The following is a 22,124-nucleotide window of genomic DNA, read 5'->3' on the forward strand; positions in this document are numbered from 1 at the left end:
AAAAAGTAAGGGTTGAGGAAAGGAGGAAGGTTTCTAAGAAGATCTTACACTGTAAACAATGAACCCTGAAACTACTTTATAACACTTCTTGCTGAAGGACTCAATCAAGGTGTGCTCTTCCTGAACTCTCTAAAGACAGACTGTTCCACCTTTAAGGCAAGGTGAATATTCTCACTAGAAAGTGTCACTGTGAGCTGTTTGCTTTACAGTGATTCAAACACAATCAAATATTTTAAAAAGAGCTTTTTTTAATCCTGTGTATTCAAAATAAGAATTATAACCAAAAGCTGATCTTAAAGAACTCATATTTTAAAAAAAGTAAATAGAGTTTATGGATTTCTCAAAATATCCATACAGTAACCAGAGTTTATGAAAATCTTTAGAAATGCATATAAAAATACAGCCTAGATATAGCTGAAATAGAATTATTTTTACTTTTTTCTTCTTTAACACATGGTTGATGTCATCTGGGTCTATTCTTGGTCTTATAATTCCAAAGTCAGTGTTCACCATTGATACCATTGACAATGTAAGGAAAGTTCTTTACTGAATAAGCTTGAAGGTGTTGAAAAAACAAAAAAGGTGCTAACACAATAAAGATTTCAATCGCCAAGGAGCACATCTCATGAAAACACACCAGACATTTATTAATGTAACAGGGCATTTTAGAAAATTTATATGAAATTAAATCAAGAGAATATTGTTAAAAACTAAATATTAAATTTCAAGATTAATTAATTAGATATTTTTGGTATTTAGCCATGACTGAGAGACAACAAAAAATGTAAGCAGTAAATATTTTCATATAGGAATTTTATTCGATTGCAGGAGTCTCTAAAGTATGTTTTTGTTAACATACTTTGAATGTGTCTGAAAAGGAAAGATATAATTTTCGGCTTTTTTTGGATTATAACAACGCAATTTGGAAACAGCAATTTAATCAAACAAAATAATTATCATTATTACTTGTTTTCTCAATAAAACATGAATATATAAATCATGTAATATAATTAGATCAGCTTATCTTTAAAGGTGCGTAATTTTTAAAAGGAATTTTATTATGCTTCCTGTTTTACGTTTCAAATAGACATTCACACACACACACACACACAAACCCACACAGCATAACAGACTCAGGCCATCTTGTCCACCTAAATCCAAATATCAAAATAGTGTTCTTAGAGTGCCACCTTCTGGTAAAGTATGCCTGTATTTGTTGGGGGGAAAAATCTGAATTGTGGCTAATAAATAAAACTCCTTTCACACATGAACAGTATTTGTTATTCTCAACCAAAAAATTTATTGTAATGTTTCCATTCTTAATAGAAGATTTGAAAGTTAAAAAAATCAGTTATGTAAACCAGTATATTCCTTTTGCTAAATATTATAATTGCCAAAATAACAAACAAACAAACAAAAACAAACCATGGGAAGAGCATTCAGGTAAATTTTTTTTATTTTTGAGTTTCCAGGGTCAAACCTATTTAACCAGATTAGCTTAATAACTCTGAACCAAATATGCTACATTTTGTACTTCATACAAATATGAACTTAGGCAGTAATCCATGTATCTTTGTATATGGATTTAAGATTTTAAAATAAAAGTAATCATCTTATGACTGGCAACTCAACTACCTTCCCTCTCTCCCAGTGAGAAGACAAGCATAATAAAGACTGTATCAGATAAAGAAAGGGGCCCAAGTTGAACAGACCTGGTGTCTGTCCCACACTCTATTCCTTACTACCTGTGCGACCTTTGCTTAATCTGAGTCCCTTTATTATTATCCTGAAAATGGGGATAAGAGCCCTCTCTCAAAATTGGTATGAGGACTAAATTAGATAATGTATTTGAAGTGACTAATATGGTGCCTAAAACACACAGATACTTGAAGCGACCCTTTTATTCCCCCTTTCCTTCTCCTCGCCCCAAAATTGTCTCTTGGAGAGAGTGGGGGTGGGGATTGACTCTAGGGAAAGGGGAAAATGAAGCATTTACATCACTCCCTGTTTTATGGAGTTAAAATGAACATTGTATAATCTTCCATCCTTCAAGAAAGGTATTTATCATGGTAAAATAACACTGACTTTAAATTCCTCTAAGGATTGCCATAAAATCCTGGTACAGAGTCAGCATTCCATGAATGAATGCTTGAGCATTCCATGTTGAGTGCTTGAGTGAATGCAGGTTGAGCTACACCTAGGCTCATACAGGGAAACTCAAGGAATGTACAAGTCTCCATGTCATAGAAGGCTGGTACCCTTCATAGCCATGTCCTCAGAATATAGCAACAAGATGTAACAGGAAGCTACTAGAAATTTGAATCTTAGTGACTTGACACTTTAATTACTTTCTGTCTCCTGCAGGGGAAGAAATGAATTATTAATTGTTATTGTTTTGGTTAAAAGAACACTGACAATTTTTAAGTGTCTTCTTTTACTTCACAACCAACCACCAATCTCATCAGCTCTAGTGATGATCTACTAGGTTTACATTTCTAAACGAAATGAATGTGATATCAGCAGCCCGAAACTTTGAGTATATAGAGAGCTTTCTCATTTCTGCTACTAGGAAGCTTCATAGAAAATATGGTTTTTGTCACTGCTCAAGGAAATGAGAGAGAACACAAACAAATGGAAAAAAATTCCATGCTCATGGATAGGAAGAATCAATATCATGAAACTGGCCATATTGCCCAAAGTAATTTATAGATTCAATGCTATTCTCATCAAGCTATCATTGACTTTCTTTGCTGAATTAGAAGAAACTACTTTAAATTTCATATGGAACCAAAAAAGTGTCTGTATAGCCAAGACAATCCTAAGCAAAAAGAACAAAGCCGGAGGCATTGCGCTACCTGACTTCAAACTATACTACAAGGCTACAGTAACCAAAACAGCATGGTGCTGGTACCAAAACAGATACATAGACCAATGGAACAGAACAGAGACCTCAGAAATAACATCACACATCTACAACCATCTGATCTTTGACAAATCTGACAAGAACAAGCAATTGGGGAAAAAAAAATCCCTATTTAACAAATGGTGCTGGGAAAACTGGCTAGCCATATGTAGAAAACAGAAACTGGACCCCTTCCTTACACCTTGCACAAAAATTAACTCAAGATTCATTAAAGACTTAATTGTAAAACCTAAAAAAATAAAAACCCTAGAAAAAGAAAACTTAGGCAATACCATTCAGGATATAGGCATGGGCAAAGACTTCATGGCTACAACACCAAAAGCAATGGCAGCAAAAGCCAAAATTGACAAATGGGATCTAATTAAACTAAAGAGCTTCTGCACAATAAAATAAACTATCATCAGGTAAACAGGCAACCTACAGAATGGGAGAAAATTTTTGTACTGTATCCATTTGACAAAGGGCTAATATCCAGAAGCTACAAGGAACTTAAGCCAATTAAAAAAAAAAAAAAAAAAAACAAGCCCATCAAAAAGTGGGTGAAGGATATGAACATACACTTCTCAAAAGAAGACATTTATGCGGCCAAGAAACATATGAAAAAAGCTCATTATCACTGGTCGTTAGAGAAATGCAAATCAAAATCACAATGAGATACCATCTCACACCAGTTAGAATGGCAATCATTAATAAGTCAGGAAACAACAGATGCTGGAGAGGATGAGGAAAAATAGGAACACTTTTACACTGTTGGTGGGAGTGTAAATTAGTTCAACCACTATGGAAGACAGTGTGGCGATTTCTCAAGGATCTAAGACCAGAAATACCATTTGACCCAGCAATCCCATTACTGGGTATATACCCAAAGGTTTATAAATCATTCTACTGTAAAACCACAAGCACACATATGTTTATTGCAGCGCTACTCACAATAGCAAGGGCTTGGAACCAACCCAAATGCCCATCAATGATAGACTGGACAAAGAAAATGTGGCACATATACACCATGGAATATTATGCAGTCATTAAAAAAATGAGTTCATGTCCTTTGCAGGGACATGGATGAAGCTGGAAGCCATCCTTCTCAGCAAACACAGGAACAGAAAACTAAACACTGTATGTTCTCACTCATAAATGGGAGTCAACCAATGAGAACACATGGACACAGGGAGGGAAATATCACACACTGGGGCCTGTCAGGTGTTGAGTGGCAAGAGGAGGGAGAGCATTGGGACAAATACCTAATGCATGCAGGGCTTAAAACCTAGATGACAGGTTGATAGGTGTAGCAAACCACCATGACACATGTATACCTAGGTAACAAATCTGCACGTTCTACACATGTATTCCTGAACTTAAAGCAAAATAAAAAATCATAAAAAATAAAAAAGATAATGCAGTTTTGTACACTTAATGGAATTACGCTCAAGCCTGCTTAGCAAATTTCTGGAAGTATAAATTTCCTGATGCAAAATCGCTGGACAACAGAAAATTGATAAGATCCTCATTAAACCTTTTGCACTTTAAGAAAGGAAATGTAGGTTGACAGAGTATAACTTTAAACCCCTTACAATTTTCAGATTCCTTGACATCATCAGGAGCAGAAATTCTTTCATTTAGATTCAATGTATTTCTAGGATTAATCTAAATCTCAGGGCCCATTTGCCTAAAATTGAATTTTCAGAAGTTTTCCAGAGTAAACTCTGAATTCTTCGAATTAACAATAATTCAAGCATCAATCTCAATTATTGATTTACTCATTTAACAAACATTTACCAAGGGTTAATACACATTAGTGACTTTTCTCAGTGCTTGGGTGACAACAGTGGACAAAACAAAGATCCCAGCCTCCATGGGGTAGACAGACAATAAATAATAAACATCATATTGATAAATTATATAGTAAGGTAGATGATAGATGCTATAAAAAAGGAAGAAGTGATAAGGAGTGCCAAAAAAGTCAAAGGTGGGTTAATTTAAAATAGGATGTTCAATGTGGGTCTCATTATAAAGGTAATATTTGAGAAAATACATCAAGGAAGCAAAGCATTAGCACTGCAGATATTTAGAGGTAGCACATTCCAGGAAGAGGGTCCAACCAGTGCAAAGGCCCTCGGGTAGAGTGTGTTTGTTATTTGAGAAGAAGGAAGCGTGGGGAGGAAGAAGAAGGAGGAGAAGAGAAAGAAGGAAGAAGATGAAGAGGAAGAAGAGGGAAGAGGAAGAAGAGGAAAAAAGGAAGAAGAGGAAGAGGAGGAGGAAGGAGGAAGAAGAGGAGATAGCCAGTGTGGCTGGAATAGAGTAAGTAAAGTGAAAAGTTATAAAAACAGAGAGGTAAAAAGGTGGAATGAGCAGATCAAGAACTTCCCATTTAATGAAACCATTAATATGTCCCTCATATAGAAGTATTTCTCCCCTGGCCACTGAGATTACTTAATCTAGTTAGGATAATCTCTACTAGATTTCATCTAGAAAAGCCAAAAGTTGAGAAGCAAAATTGTTGTGAGTAGATTATATGGTTAATTGGTGAGACATGTCACTTCCATTTTTACTCCTTAATTCCCAGATACATGTACTCTGCCTATGAGAGAAACCACATGCCCGGAGCAGACAGAACTGCATCCCAAACTCCTATTATCTTCCAACAGTGATATGGTTTGGTGTTTCTAGACCTGCATCCCAAACTCCTATTATATACACTCTAGAACTGCATCCCAAACTCCTATTATCTTCAAACAGTGATATGGTTTGGTGTCCCCACCCAAATATCACCTTGAATTGTAATAATCCCTATGTGTCATAGGAGGGACCTGGTGGGAGGTAATTGAATCATCGGGGTGGGTTTTTCCTGTGTTGTTCTCATGATAGTGAATAAGTCTCATGAGATCTGATGGTTTTATAAAGGGGAGTTTCCCTGCACATGCTCTTTTGCCTGCCGCCATGTAAGATGTGACTTTGCTTCTCATCTACTTTCCACCATGATTGTGAGGCCTCCCCAGCCATGTGGAACTGTAAGTCAATTAAACCTCTTTCCTTTCTAAATTACTTGGTCTCAGGCATGTCTTTATGAGCAGCATGAGAACAGATGAACACACACAGATAGAGCAAATTAATCTTCAATATGAGCCAATTCACTTTGTTTAAGGTCAATATTCATAGTAGGACCTTTACTATTATCGATGTCAGTCAACTGTCTTATTTCCCTTGTAATGTGAATTCCTTAGCATATGCAATGTTGTGTGCAAACTGTGATAATGAGTAAGTCATTCAGTAAGTCAATGAATGACAGTATTGGCAGAAACTTGGTGTGGGAAAATAAAAATTCATTTGGTGCAGACACAACACTGCTGGCTTCCATACTGAAAGAGGGCTAATGTAATATTCAATTCCCTCTAAATGGCTGCTGTATCAGAAGCATTATGTTAATTTCCGCTGTTGGCAGCTTGAGCACTCAGCAGTGTTGGTGAGGGGTAGTCTGCGATAGTAATTCCTTCTGTAATTCCCACCCCTGCCATCATGACTTCTTCATTTATAGCTACAGTAGCCATGTATCCCAGTTTGATGAAGATAGTTCTGGTTCATGCTTGCTTTCCCAGAATATTCATTGCTTTAACTCTCAAATGTTCTCCAATTTAGACAATATATTAAATGATTATTCTATTTCATAGCTCACTGTGCACATAGTGGCATATACTGGTTGACATGTACAGACTAGGTCAACTGGTCGACCATATAATTAAGTTCCTCCTTTTGCAGCTGCATCTGTTACTAAGCAATCACATGGAACACAAATATGCTCACTTAGGTATATTCTCTGATACCTTACATACCTCTTCCCCAGTATTCCTTGTTCCCAATCCTTCAAACTTGTTTCTAAGTCCTTGATTATGCAGCAAAACTGTTTGCTACTGACCATGATCAATGTAAATTCATACTTCTGACCAAGCACTCTTTCCAAGGAAAGTTAAAAAAAATTACCTATTGAAGTTATGCCCACGAGAAGAATTTCCTTCCTACTGTTCTTTAAGTCCACCCCTAAGTAGGGTTATAATTTCCACTTCTGGGTGGTGCAAGCATATGCAGCACAAACATCTTCAAGCAACTCTGTAACGTCTTTAAATCCAATCAAGGATTTTCTACCATTTCAATCTAATTGAGACAGGCCATTACAGAAGCCAGGTTTGGTCAATAAAACAAGTAAACAGAACCACTCACAGCTCCTTGACTAGCATTTTGAAATAGGATCTCTGGTAAGTGCACCCACACCAACACATTTGACCACATCTAACTTAAGTTCTTTCCTCCCTACACAAGCACCATTACAATATATTGCCACTTATATTTATCTACACCTCTGCCAAGGCTTCTGGCAAGAGAAGCTAAACAGAGTTTGAGGGTCAGAGTACCCAGAGTCGATTACATCCAAGTGTCCCCATTTTCAGTTCTCACCATCCCACGTTTTCCAATATAAGTAAACTATCTTTCACATAACAGATCCAGAAAGGCCATGAATTAAATTACATTGAAATGTGGTGACCTATTGAATCAGATTCTATAACTCATTTTTGGCTATATCAAATTGGTAGCTATGAGAAATAAAAGGCTCTTTTAGGAAATCACAAAAGTTTCTTAGTTGTCTACCACATCTTGAGCAGAGAATTTAAAACTGCAAATTATACCATGTCTTTAATTTCTCCAGTGCCTTTTAAAGAATTCAGCCCATTTCACCTCCCTTGTACTTCAAATTCTTATTCTATTGACCTATTCCAGCAGCCTCACGGTCCACCAAACACTTCCCTATAAAATAGATTGTTCATTCTGGAAGTCTAAGAACATAATTGATTGAGTGATTTTTATACTGCATACCAGACACTACTTGTGTCCTATTTTCATGCAATAACTAGATCTTCACTACTCTAAGACCCAAATGGGTCATAAACAATCCTAGATCTCATACTTGAGGATCTGGTATAGTTTATTCAACTTCAGTGTAGAACCCTTCTATATATTAAACAAAAAGGAATTTAACACAGGGAATAAAGTGATTGCAAAATCATTGGAAAGCCTAGGGGAGCATACTTCCAGGACAGACTACCAAAACACAAGAACTGACTTTTCAGGATTTGCTACTTCTGTCCCAATCAGGACTAAAGGATAACACCACTGGAAATACTGAGTTCAAGAACCCATCATGGTGGCTCTGATGCTAGAGATCAGTGGGCGGGATCAGGAGGCTACTATTATCACTGCCTCATAATACCTATAAAACTGGTAACCAAATGATAAAGTCCTGTTGGAAAAAAAAAAGTCATGTGTTCATGATCTGGCTTGACAGCAGAAATCGCTAAAATGACAGAAAGATGGTCACTTTTACTTTTTCCATCCAAATCCCAAATGAGTGTATCTAATTGACAAGATCTAATTCACTTCCAGAAAGTCGGATGTAGAGAGCCTGGGAGATGATCTTTTCTGCTTTTCAGCTCACTAGATAGAGGTGAAATGCTTGTTGCCAAATGATATTTACTACAGTAAAGAAAACAAGGAAAATAAAGAATGAGTACTAAGTTTTTGGCAACAGAAAGAATAGTGCTTATATTTATTGAGATGGGGTTAGACCAGAAATGGAAAATATTTGGGAAGAAATTTAAGAGTGTTTTCGTCTGCTTTGCATGAAATACAAAAGACTTGGATGGGTCAAAAACCAAGTTTGGGGTGAAATGCAGCATGCAGAGAGGAATTATCCACTTATTTCATCCCCATCTGGTGGGCAATTAACTAGTTCCCATCCCCTGAATCTTAGGAAGGGGGGCCCAAGAGAGTCCCTAAAACATTTTTTAAGTGCCTGAAAGGAGAGGAAGCTGACATCTTTCCTAGCTGGAGATCTGGTCAGTCACCAGGTGTGCTGACCTGCTCCAGTGCTACTAGAGCAGGAAAAAAAACTCTGGGAGAAGATGGTGTGGTGGAACGGCCAGTGAAGGAGGAGCAAGAACTATGTGCTCAAGGTTACAAAGTGGGTACAGAAGATGAATTGTGCCCTTTTGCAGACCCCAATTTTGGGCTATGGCAGGCAGATGAAAACTTTTTTTCCCATAACCTAATCTTAAAAGTAAGCAGGCGTATGAAATTAAAGGCTGAAGATTTGTGAAATACTGCTACAGTATGGGGTAAAGAGACATACATATAAAAAATATGTGGCAAAATATACCATCACAAGGTCAGTCTGAAAATGTAGCCAAATCTCCCAGACAATGACCAAACCTGGGGGAGATATTCAAGATGAAGTCCCTCAGCAGCCAAACCTGTGTTGGAATCTTCACCTGTCTACCCTGGGTTAATCCTGTGCTCATTACATATCCACAACTCTCCAAAGCGCTAGACCAGTTGTGAAGACCAACAGAAAAGGCACAGGGCCTTCACATCACTGATAGGAGGTCATCTACTTTATGACCACCGACAGAAAACAACAGCCCATTTTGCAGGATCAGGTAGATCAGAAAATGTTCTTTGACTCTCACTCTCTCTTTCTTCCTCTCTCTCTCCCTCTCCCTCTTACTGTCTCTCTCCCCATCCCTCCCTTCCTCCTTCTCTTCACCTGGTCTTTGTCCCAACCCCAGATGAGAAGCACAGGAGCAGGGAAGTAGAGTGGGAGAGCAGTCTCCGTATCTCCCCACCCCTGGAACTTCAGGTTTACCTGCATTGTGGGGAAGAGGAGAGCTCAGAGTAGAACAGAAAACTGAGGTTTTGAAACAGGTACAACTAAGTCTTCATAGACAAAACTCTCTTAATAAGCAAAAGTGACTGAAAAATTCTGGAATTAGATTGAAAGATCAATAAGGGAGCCTCTCTGAGTGAGAAAGGGCACTGGTTGAGTATAGCTGGTAGCATGAATTATAAGATTATTTCATGTTTACACCTCAAGGAAACCAAGACATCTCAATACAACCAATTTTTTATATATATATCTATAGATATAGATATATGAAGTATTATAATATACATAAAGTGTGTAAATATATAAAGTGTGTATGTGTGTATATATATATATAAAATAGTATTTTTAATAGAGACAAGGTTTCAGCATGTTGACCAGGCTAGTCTCGAACTCCTGACCTCAAGGTAATCCACTGCCTTGGGCTCCCAGAGTGCTGGGATTACAGGTGTGAGCCACATATCTTCTTTTTTTTAATTATTATTATACTTTAAGTTCTGGGATACATGTGCAGAACATGCAGGTTTGTTACATAGGTATACATGTGCCATGGTGGTTTGCTGCACCTATCAATCCATCATCTACATTAGGTATTTCTCTTAATGCTATCCTTCCCCTAGCCCCCAAACCCCCAACAGGCCCCGGTGTGTGGTTCCCCTCCCTGTGTCCATGTGTTCTCATTTTTCAACTCCCATTTATGAGTGAGAACATGTGGTGTTTGGTTTTCTGTTCCTGTGTTAGTTTGCTGAAAATGATAGCTTCCAGTTTCATTCATGTCCCTGTAAAGGACATGAACTCATCCTTTTTTATGGCTGCATAGTATTCCATGGTGTATATGCGCCACATTTTCTTTATCCAGTCTATCATTGATGGACATTTGGGTTGGTTCCAAGTCTTTGCTATTGTGAATAGTGCTGCAATAAACATAGGTGTGCATGTGTCTTTATAGCAAAATGATTTATAAATCTTTCGGTATATACCCAGTAATGGGATTGCTGGGTCAAATGGTATTTCTGGTCTTAGATCCTTGAGGAATTGCCACACTGTTTTCCACAATGGTTGAACTAATTTACACTCCCACTAATAGTGTAAAAGCGTTCCTATTTCTCTGCAGCCTCTCCAGCATTGTTGTTTCCTGATTTTTTAATAATTGCCATTCTAACTGGTGTGAGATGGTATCTCATTGTGGTTTTGATTTACATTTCTCTAACAACCAGTGATAATGAGCTTTTTTTCATATGTTTGTTGGCCACATAAATGTCTCATTTTGAGAAGTGTCTGTTTACATTCCTTGCCCACTTTCTGAAGGGGTTGCTTTTTTTCTTGTAAATTGGCTTAAGTTCCTTGTAGATTCTGGATATTAGCCCTTTGTCAGATTGACAGATTGCAAAAATTTTCTCCCATTCTGTAGGTTGCCTGTTCCCTCTGATGATAGTTTGTTTTGCTGTGCAGAAGCTCTTTAATTAGATCCCATTTGTCAATTTTGGCTTTTGTTGACATTGCTTTTGGTGTTTTAGTCATGAGTTCCTTGCCCATGCCTATGTCCTGAATAGTATTGCCTAGGTTTTATTCTAGGGCTTTTATGGTTTTAGGTCTTACATTTAAGTCTTTAATCCATCTTGAGTTAATTTTTGTATAAGGTGTAAGGAAGGGGTCCAGTTTCTGTTTTCTGCATGTGGCTAGCCAGTTTTCCCAACACCATTTATTAAATAGGGAATCCTTTCCTCGTTGTTCGTTTTTGTCAGGTTTGTCAAAGACCAGATGGTTGTAGATGTGTGGTGTGATTTCTGAGGTCTCAATTCTGTTCCATTGGTCTAGATCTCTGTTTTGGTAGCAGTACCAGCAGTACTGTTCTGGTTCCAGTACCATGCTGTTTTGATTACTGTAGCCTTGTAGTATAGTTTGAAGTCAGGTAGTGCAATGCCTCTTGCTTTGCTCTTTTTTATTTGGATTGTCTTGGCTATAAGGACTCTTTTTTGGTCCCATATGAAATTTAAAGTGGTTTTTTCTAATTCTTGAAGAAAGTCAATGGTGGCTTGATGAGAACAGCATTGACTCTATTAATCACTTTGGGCAGTATGATCATTTTCATGATACTGATTCTTCCTATCCACGAGCATGGAATGTTTTTCCATTTGTGTCTTCTCTTACTTCCTTGAGCAGTGGTTTGTAGTTTTCCTTGAAGAGGTCCTTCACATCCCTTGTAAGTTGTATTCCTAGGTATTTTATTCTCTTTGTAGCAATTGTGAACGGGAGTTCACTCTTGATTTGGCTGTTTGTCTATTATTGGTATATAGGAATGTTTGTGATTTCTGCACATTGATTTTTTATCCTGAGAGTTTTCTGAAGTTGCTTATCAGCTTAAGGAGATTTGTGGCTGAGACGATGCTTTTTCTAAATATACAATCATGTCATCTGCAAACAGAGACAATCTGACTTCCTCTCTTCCTATTTGAATACTATTGATTGATTGATTGATTGATTGATTGAGATGGAGTCTCACTCCATCGCCCTGGCTGGAGTGCAGTGGTGCAACATCAGTTCACTGCAACCTCTGCCTCCTGGGTTCAAGCAATTCTCCTGTCTTAGCCTCCTGAAGAGCTGAGACTACAGTCACGCGCCACCACATCTGGCTAATTTTTGTATTTTTAGTAGAGATGGAGTTTCACTTTGTTGGTCAGGCTGGTCTCAAACTCCTGACCACAGGTGATCCACCCGCCTCAGCCTCCCAAAGTGCTGAGATTACAGGCATGAGCCACTGCACCTGGCTTACTCTTTATTTCTTTTTCTTGCCTGATTACCCTGGCCAGAACTTCCAATCCTATGTTGAATAGGAGTAGTGAGAGAGGACATATTTGTCTTGTGCCGGTTTTCAAAGGGAATGCTTCCAGGTTTTGCCCATTCAGCATGATATTGGCTGTGGGTTTGTCATAAACATCTTATTATTTTGAAATACGTTCCATCAATACTTAGTTTATTGAGAGATTTTAGCATAAAGTGGTGTTGAATTTTATCAAAGGCCTTTTCTGCATCTATTGAGATAATCAATGTGGTTGTTGTCTTTGGTTCTGTTTATGTGATGGATTACGTTTACTGATTTGTGTATGTTGAACCAGCCTTTCATCCCCGGGATGAAACTGACTTGATTATGGCGGATAAGCTTTTTGATGTGCTGCTGGATTCAGTGGTCTAGTATTTTATGGAGGATTTTCACATCAACGTTCATCAGGGATATTGGCCTGAAATTTTCTTTTTTTATTGTGTCTCTGCCAGGTCTTGGTATCAGGATGATGCTGGCCTCATAAAACGGGTTAGGAGGGAGTCCCTCTTTTTCTATTCTTTGGAATAGTTTCAAAAGGAATGATACCAGCTCCTGTTTGCACTCCTCTGGTAGAATTCGGTTGTGAATCTGTCTGGTCCTGGGCTTTTTTTGGTTGGTAGGCTATTAATTATTGCCTCAATTTCAGAACTTGTTATTAGTCTATTCAGGGATTCAACTTCTTCCTGGTTTAGTTTTGGGAGGGTGTATGTGTCCAGGAATTTATCCATTTCTTCTAGGTTTTGTAGTTTATTTGTGTAGAGGAGTTTATAGTATTCTCTGTGATGGTAGTTTGCATTTCTGTGGGGCCGGTGGTGATATCCCCTTTATCATTTCTTTTATTGTGTCTATTTATTCTTCTCTCTTTTCTTCTTCATCAATCTGGCTAGCAGTCTATCTATTTTGTTAATCTTTTCAAAAAACTAGCTCCTGGCTGGGCGTGGTGGCTCACACCTGTAATCCCAGCACTTTGGGAGGCCAAGGCAGGCAGATCACAAGGTCATGAGATGGAGACCATCCTGGCTAACATGGTGAAACCCTGTCTCTACTAAAAATACAAAAACAAAATTAGCCAGGCGTGGTGGCAGGTGCCTGTAGTCCCAGCTACTCGGGAGGCTAAGGTGGGAGAATGGCGTGAACCCAGGAGGCAGAGCTTGCAGTGGGCTGAGATCGCGCCACCGTACTCCAGCCTAGGCGACAGAGTGAGAGTCTGTCTCAAAAAAACAAAACAAAACAAACACACACACACACACACACACACACACAAAACAGTTCCTGGATTCTTTTTGATTTTTTTGAAGGGTTTTTTTTGTGTCTCTATCTCCTTCAGTTCTGCTCTAAGTTATTTCTTGTCTTCTGCTAGCTTTTGAATTTGTTTGCTCTTGGTTCTCTAGTTCTTTAAATTGTGATGTTAGGGTGTCAATTTTAGATCTTTCCCACTTTCTCTTGTGGGATAAATTTCCTTCTAAACACTGCTTTACCTGCATCCCAGAGATTCTGGTATGTTGTGTCTTTGCTCTCATTGACTTCAAATAACTCTTTTATTTCTGCCTTAATTATTTACCCAGTAGTCATTCAGGAGCTGGTTGTTCAGTTTCCATGTAGTAGTGTGGTTGTGAGTTTCTTAATCCTGAGTTCTGATTTGATTGCACCATGGTCTGAGAGACTGTTATGATTTCTGTTCTTTTGCATTTGCTGAGGAGTGTTTTTCTTCCAATTATGCGGTCAAATGTAGAATAAATGTGATGTGGTACTGAGAAGAATGCATATTCTGTTGATTTGGGGCAGAGAGTTCTGTAGATGTCCATTAGGTCTGCTAGGTCCAGAGCTGGGTTGAAGTCCTGAATATCCTTGTTAATTTTTTGTCTTGTTGATGTGTCTAATATGGTGGGGTGTTAAACTCTCCCATTATTATTATGTGGGAGTCCAAGTCTCTTTTCTAGGTCTCTAAGAACTTGCTTTATGAATCTGGGTGCTCCTATATTGGGCACACGTATATTTAGGATAGTTAGCTCTTCTTGTTGCATTGATCCCTTTACCATTATGTAATGCCCTTCTTTGTCTCTTTCAATCTTTGTTGGTTTAAAGTCTGTTTTATCAGAGACTAGGATTGCAACCTCTGCTTTTTTTTTTTCTTTCCATTTGCTTGCATTTGCTTGGTAAATATTCCTCCATCCCTTTATTTTGAGCCTATGTGTGTGTTGGCACATGAGATAGGTCTCCTGAATATACCACACCAATGGGTGTTGACTCTTTATCCCATGTGCCAGTCTGTTTCTTCTAATTGGGGCATTTAGCCCGCTTACATTTAAGGTTAATATTGTTATGTGTGAATTTGATCCTGTTATTATGATTCTAGCTGGTTATTCGGCCCATCAGTTGATGCAGTTTCTTCATAGTGTCGATGATCTTTACAATCTGGTATGTTTTTGCAGTGGCTGATACTAGTTGTTTCTTCCCATGTTTAGTGCTTCCTTCAGGAGCTCTAGTAAGGCAGGCCTGGTGATGACAAAATCTCTCACCATTTGCTTGTCTATAAAGGATTTTATTTATCCTTCACTTATGAAGCTTAGCTTGGCTGGATATAAAATTCTAGGTTAAAAATTCTTTCCTTTAAGAATGTTGTATACTGGCCCCTACTCTCTTCTGGCTTGGAGGGTTTCTGCAGAGAGATCTGCTGTCAGTTCAATGGGCTTCCCTTTGCAGTTAACCCAACCTTTCTCTCTGGCTGCCCTTAACATTTTTTCCTTCATTTCAACCGTGGTGAATCTGACGATTATGTGTCTTGGGGTTGCTTTTCTCAAGGAGTATCTTTGTGGTGTTCTCTGTATTTCCTGAATTTGAATGTTGGCCTGTCTTGCTAGGTTGGGGAAGTCCTCCTGGATAATATCCTGAAGACGGTTTTCCAACTTGGTTCCATTCTCCCCATCACTCTCAGGTACACCAATCAAAGGTGTAGGTTTGGTCTTTTCACAAAGTCCCATTATTTCTTAAAGGCTTTGTTCTCTCCTTTTCATTCTTTTTCTCTAATCTTTCTTCACGCTTTATTTCATTAAGTTGCTCTTCAATCTCTGACATCCTTTCTTCCACTTGATCAACTTGGCTACTGATACTTCTGTATGCTTCACGAAGTTCTTGTGCTGTGTTTTTCAGCTCCATCAGGTCATTTATGTTCTTCTCTACACTGGTTATTCCAGTTAGCAATTCGTCTAACCTTTCTTCAAGGTTCTTAGTTTCCTTGCATTGAGTTAGAACATGCTCCTTTAGCTTGGAGGAGTTTATTACCTACCTTCTGAAGCCTACTTCTGTCAATTTGTGAAACTCATTCTCGGTCCAGTGTTGTTCCCTTGCTGGCAAGGAGTTGTAATCCTTTGGAGGAGAAGAGGCATTCTGGTTTTTGGAATTTTCAGACTTTTTGCACTGGTTTTTCCTCATATTTGTGGGTTTATCTAACTTTGACCTTTGATCTTTGATGCTGGTGACCTTCGGATAGGGTTTTTGTGTGGATGCCCTTTTTGTAGATGTTGATGCTATTCCTTTCTGTTTGTTGGTTTTCCTTCTAATAGTCAGGGTCTTCTGCTGCAGGTCTGCTGGAGTTTGCTGAAGGTCCACTCCAGACTCTGTTTGCCTGGGTATCACCAGCAGAGGCTGCAGAATAGCAAAGATTGCTGCCTATTCCTTCCTCTGGAAGCTTCATCCCAGAGGGGCACCTGCCAGATGCCAGCCAGATAGAGCTCTCCTGTATGGGGTGTCTGTTGATGCCTGTTGGGAGTATCTCTCAGTCAGGAGGCACAGGGGTCAGGGGCCCACTTGAGAAGTCTGTCCCTTAGCAAAGCTCAAGCGCTGTGCTGGGTGATCCACTGCTCTCTTCAGAGCCGGCAGGCAGGAAAGTTTAAGTCTGCTGAAGCTGTGCCCACAGCCACCCCTTCCCATGGGTGCTCTGTCCCAGGGAGATGGGAGTTTTATCTATAAGCTCCTGACTGGGGTTGCTGCCTTTCTTTCAGAGATGTCCTGCCCAGAGAGGAGGAATCTACAGAGACAGTCTGGCTACAGCAGCCATGCCGAACTGCAGTGGGCTCTACCCAGTTGGAACTTCCCAGCAGCTTTGTTTACACTGTAAGCCAGTTACATTAACAATAGTATTTATGTCCCATTTTTAGCCTCTGAGGTTTTTAAAAGAACCTTTATTAGGAACTCCTAAGAATGAAGGCAATAACCTTATGTACCAAGCAATTAATTCAGTGGCCTCTACTATACACATCATCTCATTAGACTTCCTAAGAGAATATGGGTATATGTTTATTTTCAGCTCTTTGGAGAGCATGAGCCAAAGCTTCCCTGAATACTAACATATGGAGAAAGAGAAAACGCAAAGCAGATGAGAAAGACAATGAAGTCTTAAGCAAAAGTAAATGAAGTGTTACTCTCCCCTCCCCAACAGAAAATACCTATTTATTTAGAAATGAGGGTAAGTGGCCGGGCGCAGTGGCTCACGCCTGTAATCCCAGCACTTTGGGAGGCCAAGGTGGGCGGAGCATGAGGTCAGGAGATCGAGACCATCCTGGCCAACACGGTGAAACCCTGTCTCTACTGAAAATACAAAAAAATTAGCCGGGCATGGTGGCTGGTGCCTGTAGTCCCAGCTTCTAGGGAGGCTGAGGCAGGAGAATGGCGTTAACCTGGGAGGCAGCGGAGCTTGCAGTGAGTGGAGATCATGCCATCGCACTCCAGCCTGGGTGACAGAGCGAGACTCTATCTCAAAAAAAAAAAAAAAAAGAAATGAGGGTAAGTAATGTTTTTGTTTGTTTCCAGTGGTTTTACAGGATAAAAATATGCCTCCATTATTTACAAGGCCCAACATAGCTGCCCTTTCAAGGACCTGAGATATCTATAAAATTTCTTAGCAATATGGAATTTTGAAGAGTATTTTGATTACATATTGAAAAAGAATTTCATTTCTTAAATATACTAACTAAAAGAATACAAGTATCTACTTTTTGCTTTTTTTTTTTTGCCCTTTTTTGATTATTATTATACTTTAAGTTTTAGGGTACATGTGCACAACACACAGGTTTGTTAAATATGTATACATGTGCGACGTTGGTGTGCTGTACCCATTAACTCATCATTTACATTACCTATATCTCCTAATGCTATCCCTCCCCTCGACCCCCTCCCCACAATAGGCCCTGGTGTGTGATGTTCCCCTTCCTGTGTCCAAGTGATCTCATTGTTCAATTCCCACCTATGAGTGAGAACATGCAGTGTTAGGTTTTCTGTTCTTGCAATAGTTTGCTGAGAATGATGGTTTCCAGCTGCATCCATGTCCCTACAAAGGACATGAACTCATCCTTTTTTATGGCTGCATAGTATTCCATGGTATATATGCGCCACATTTTCTTAATCCAGTCTGTCACTGATGGATGTTTGGGATGATTCCAAGTCTTTGCTATTGTGAATAGTGCTGCAATAAACATATGTGTGCATGTGTCTTTATAGCAGCATGATTTATAATCCTTTGGGTGTATAGCCAGTAATGGGATGACTGGGTCAAATGGTATTTCTAGTTCTAGACCCTTGAGGAATTGCCATACTGTTTTCCACAATGGTTGAACTAGTTTATAGTCCCACCAACAGTGTAAAAGTGTTCCTATTTCTCTACATCCTCTCCAGCACCTGCTGTTTCCTGATTTTTTAATGATCGCCATTCTAACTGGTGTCAGATGGTATCCCATTGTGGTTTTGATTTGCATTTCTCTGGTGGCCAGTGATGATGAGCATTTTTTCATGTGTCTGTTGGCTACAAAAATGTCTTCTTTTGAGAAGTGTCTGTTCATATCCTTTGCCCACTTTTTGATGGGGTTGTTTTTTTCTTGTAAATTTGTTTGAGTTCTTTGTAGGTTCTGGATATTAGCCCTTTGTCAGATGAGTAGATTGCAAAAATTTTTCTCCCATTCTGTAGGTTGCCTGTTCACTCTGATGGTAGTTTTTTTTTTTTTTTGCCATGCAGAAGCTCTTTAGTTTAATTAGATCCCATTTGTCATTTGTGGCTTTGTAGCCGTTGCTTTTGCTGTTTTAGACATGAAGTCCTTGCCCATGCCTATGTCCTGAATGGTATTATCTAGGTTTTCTTCTAGGGTTTTTATGGTTTTAGGTCTAACATTTAAGTCTCTAATCCATCTTGAATTAATTTTCATATAAGGAGTAAGGAAAGGATCCAGTTTCAGCTTTCTACTTATGTCTAGCCAATTTTCCCAGCACCATTTATTAAATAGGGAATCCTTTCCCCTTTTCTTGTTTTTGTCAGGTTTGTCAAAGATCAGATGGTTGTAGATGTGTGGTATTATTTCTGAGGGCTCTGTTCTATTCCATTTGTCTATATCTCTGTTTTGGTACCAGTACCATGCTGTTTTGGTTACTGTAGCCTTGTAGTATGATTTGAAGTCAGGTAGCGTGATGCCTCCAGCTTTGTTCTTTGGCTAAGGATTGTCTTGGCAATGTGGGGTCTTTTTTGGTTCCATATGAACTTTAAAGTAGTTTTTTATAATTCTGTGAAGAGAGTCATTGGTAGCTTAAATGGGGATGGCACTGAATCTATAAATTACGTTGGGCAGTATGGCCATTTTCACAATATTGATTCTTCCTATCCATCAGCATCGTATGTTCTTCCATTTGTTTGTGTCCTCTTTTATTTTGTTGAGCAGTGGTTTGTAGTTCTCCTTGAAGAGGTCCTTTACTTCCCTTGTAAGTTGGATTCCTAGGTATTTTATTCTCTTTGAAGCTATTGTGAATGGAAGTTCATTCATGAGTTGGCTCTCTGTTTGTCTGTTATTGGTGTATAAGAATGCTTGTGATATTTGCACATTGATTTTGTATCCTGAGACTTTGCTGAAGTTGCTTATCAGCTTACGGAGATCTTGGGTTGAGACGATGGGGTTTTCTAAATATACAATCATGTCATCTGCAAACAGGGACAATTTGACTTCTTCTTTTCCTAACTGAATACCTTTTCTTTCTTTCTCTTGCCTGACTGCCCCAGCCAGAACTTCCAACATTATGTTGAATAGGAGTGGTGAGAGAGGGCTTCCCTGTCTTGTGCCAGTTTTCAAAGGGAATGCTTCCAGTTTTTGCCCATTCAGTATGATATTGGCTGTGGGTTTGTCATAAATAGCTTTTATTATTTTGAGATATGTTCCATCAATACCGAATTTGAGTTTTTAGCATGAAGGGCTGTTGAATTTTGTCAAAGGCCTTTTCTGCATCTATTGAGATAATCATGTGGTTTTTGTCTTGGGTCTAACTATATTCTGGATTACATTTAGTTATTTCCATATGTTGAACCAGCCTTGCATTCCAGGGATGAAGCCCACTTGATTATGGTGGATAAGCTTTTTGATGTGCTGCTGGATTCATTTTGCCAGTATTTTATTGAGGATTTTTGCATCGATGTTCATCAGGGATATTGATCTAAAATTCTCTTTTTTGTTGTTGTGTTTCTGCCAGGCTTTGGTATCAGGATGATGTTGGCCTCATAAAATGAGTTAGGGAGGACTCCCTCTTTTTCTATTGATTGGAATAGTAGAAGGAATGGTACCAGCTCCTCCTTGTACCTCTGGCAGAATTCGGCTGTGAATCTGTCCGTCTGGTCCTGGACTTTATTTGGTTGGTAGGCTATTAATTATTGCCTCAATTTCAGAGCCTGCTATTGGTCTATTCAGGGATTCAACTTTTTCCTGCTTTAGTCTTGGGAGAGTGTAAGTGTCCAGGAAATTATCCATTTCTTCTAGGTTTTCTAGTTTATTTGCATAGAGGTGTTTATAGTATTCTCTGGTGGTAGTTTGTATTTCTGTGGGGTCAGTGGTGATATCCCCTTCATCATTTTTTATTGCATCTATTTGATTCTTCTCTCTTTTCTTATTAGTCTTGCTAAAAGTCTACCAATTTTGTTGATCTTTTCAAAAAACCAGCTCCTGGGTTCATTGAGTTTTTGAAGGGTTTTTTGTGTCTCTATCTCCTTCAGTTCTGCTCTGATCTTAGTTATTTCTTGCCTTCTGCTAGCTTTTGAATGTGTTTGCTCTTGCCTCTCCAGTTCTTTTAATTGTGATGTTAGAGTGTCAATTTTAGATCTTTCCTGCTTTCTCTTGTGGGCATTTAGTGCTATAAATTTCCCTCTACAGACTGCTTTAAGTATGTTCCAGAGATTCTGGTATGTTGCATTTTTGTTCTCATTGGTTTCAAAGAATATCTTTATTTCTGCCTTCATTTTGTTATGTACCCAGCAGCCATTCAGGAGCAGGCTGGTCAGTTTCCAAGTAGTTGAGCAGTTTTGATTGAGTTTCTTAGTCCTGAGTTCTAGTTTGATTGCACTGTGGTCTGAGAGACAGTTTGTTATAATTTCTGTTTCTTTACATTTGCTGAGGAGTGCTTTACTGCCAACTATGTGGTCAGTTTTGGAACAAGTGTGATGTGGTGCTGAGAAGAATGTATATTCTGTTGATTTGGGGTGGAGAGTCCTGTAGATGTCTATTAGGTCCGCTTGATGCAGAGCTGAGTTCAATTCCTGGATATCCTTGTTAACTTTCTGTCTCATTGATCTGTCTAATGTTGACAGTGGGGTGTTAAAGTCTCCCATTATTATAGTATGGGAGTCTAAGTTTCTTTGTAAGGCTCTAAGGACCTGTTTTATGAATCTGGGTGCTCCTGTATTGGGTGCATATATATTTAGGATAGTTAGCTCCTCCTAATGAATTGATCCCTTTGCCATTATGTAATGACCTTTTCTCTTTTGATCTTTGATGGTTTAAAGTCTGTTTTATCAGAGACCAGGATTGCAACCCCTGCTTTTTTTTGTTCTCCATTTGCTTGGTCGATCTTCCTCCATCCCTTTGAGCCTATGTGTGTCTCTGCATGTGAGATGGGTCTCCTGAATACAGCACACTGATGGGTCTTGACTCTTTGTCCAATTTGCCAATCTGTGCCTTTTAATTGGACCATTTAGCCAATTTACATTTAAGGTTAATATTGTTATGTGTGAACTTGATCCTGTCATTATGATGTTAGCTGGTTATTCTGCTCATTAGTTGATGCAGTTTATTCCTAGCATCGATGGTCTTTACATTTTGGCATGTTTTTGCAGTGGCTGGTATCAGTTATTCCTTTCCATGTTTAGTGTGTCCCTTCCCCAGCCTTGCTGTCGCCATGCAGTTAGATCTCAGACTGCTGTGCTAGCAAGGAGGGAGGCTCCGTGGGCATGGGACCCTCCAGGCCAGGTGTGGGATATAATCTCCCGGTGTACCATTTGCTAAGACCCTCTGTAAAGTGCAGTATTGGGGTGGGAGTTACCCAATTTTCCAGGTGTTGTGTGGCTCAGTTTCCCTTGGCTAGGAAAAGGAATTCCCTTGCCCCTTGCGCTTCCCAGGTGAGGTGATGCCTTGCCCTGTTTCAGCTCTCGCTGGTCGGGCTGCACCTGCTGACCAGCACCAACTGTCTAACAAGCCCCAGTGAGATGAACCCGGTACCTCAGTTGAAAATGCAGAAATCACCCGTCTTCTGTGTTGCTCATGCTGGGAACTGGAGGCTTGAGCTATTCCTATTTGGCCATCTTGGGCGCCCCCCGTCTCTACTACTTTTTGCTTTTTTAAACAAAAACAAAAATTCTCCTTCATCACCTTCCAAAC

General features: G+C 39.1%; 1 protein-coding gene across 1 annotated transcript in view; it reads right to left on the reverse strand.

The window, feature by feature from the left end:
- The window catches only part of DNAH7 (dynein axonemal heavy chain 7), a 358,505-nt gene that overhangs the window by 207,962 nt on the left and 128,419 nt on the right, over positions 1-22,124 (reverse strand). The window lies entirely within an intron of this gene.

Source organism: Piliocolobus tephrosceles, chromosome 11 (genome assembly GCF_002776525.5).
Source record: "Piliocolobus tephrosceles isolate RC106 chromosome 11, ASM277652v3, whole genome shotgun sequence".
Taxonomy (NCBI): Eukaryota; Metazoa; Chordata; class Mammalia; order Primates; family Cercopithecidae; genus Piliocolobus; species Piliocolobus tephrosceles.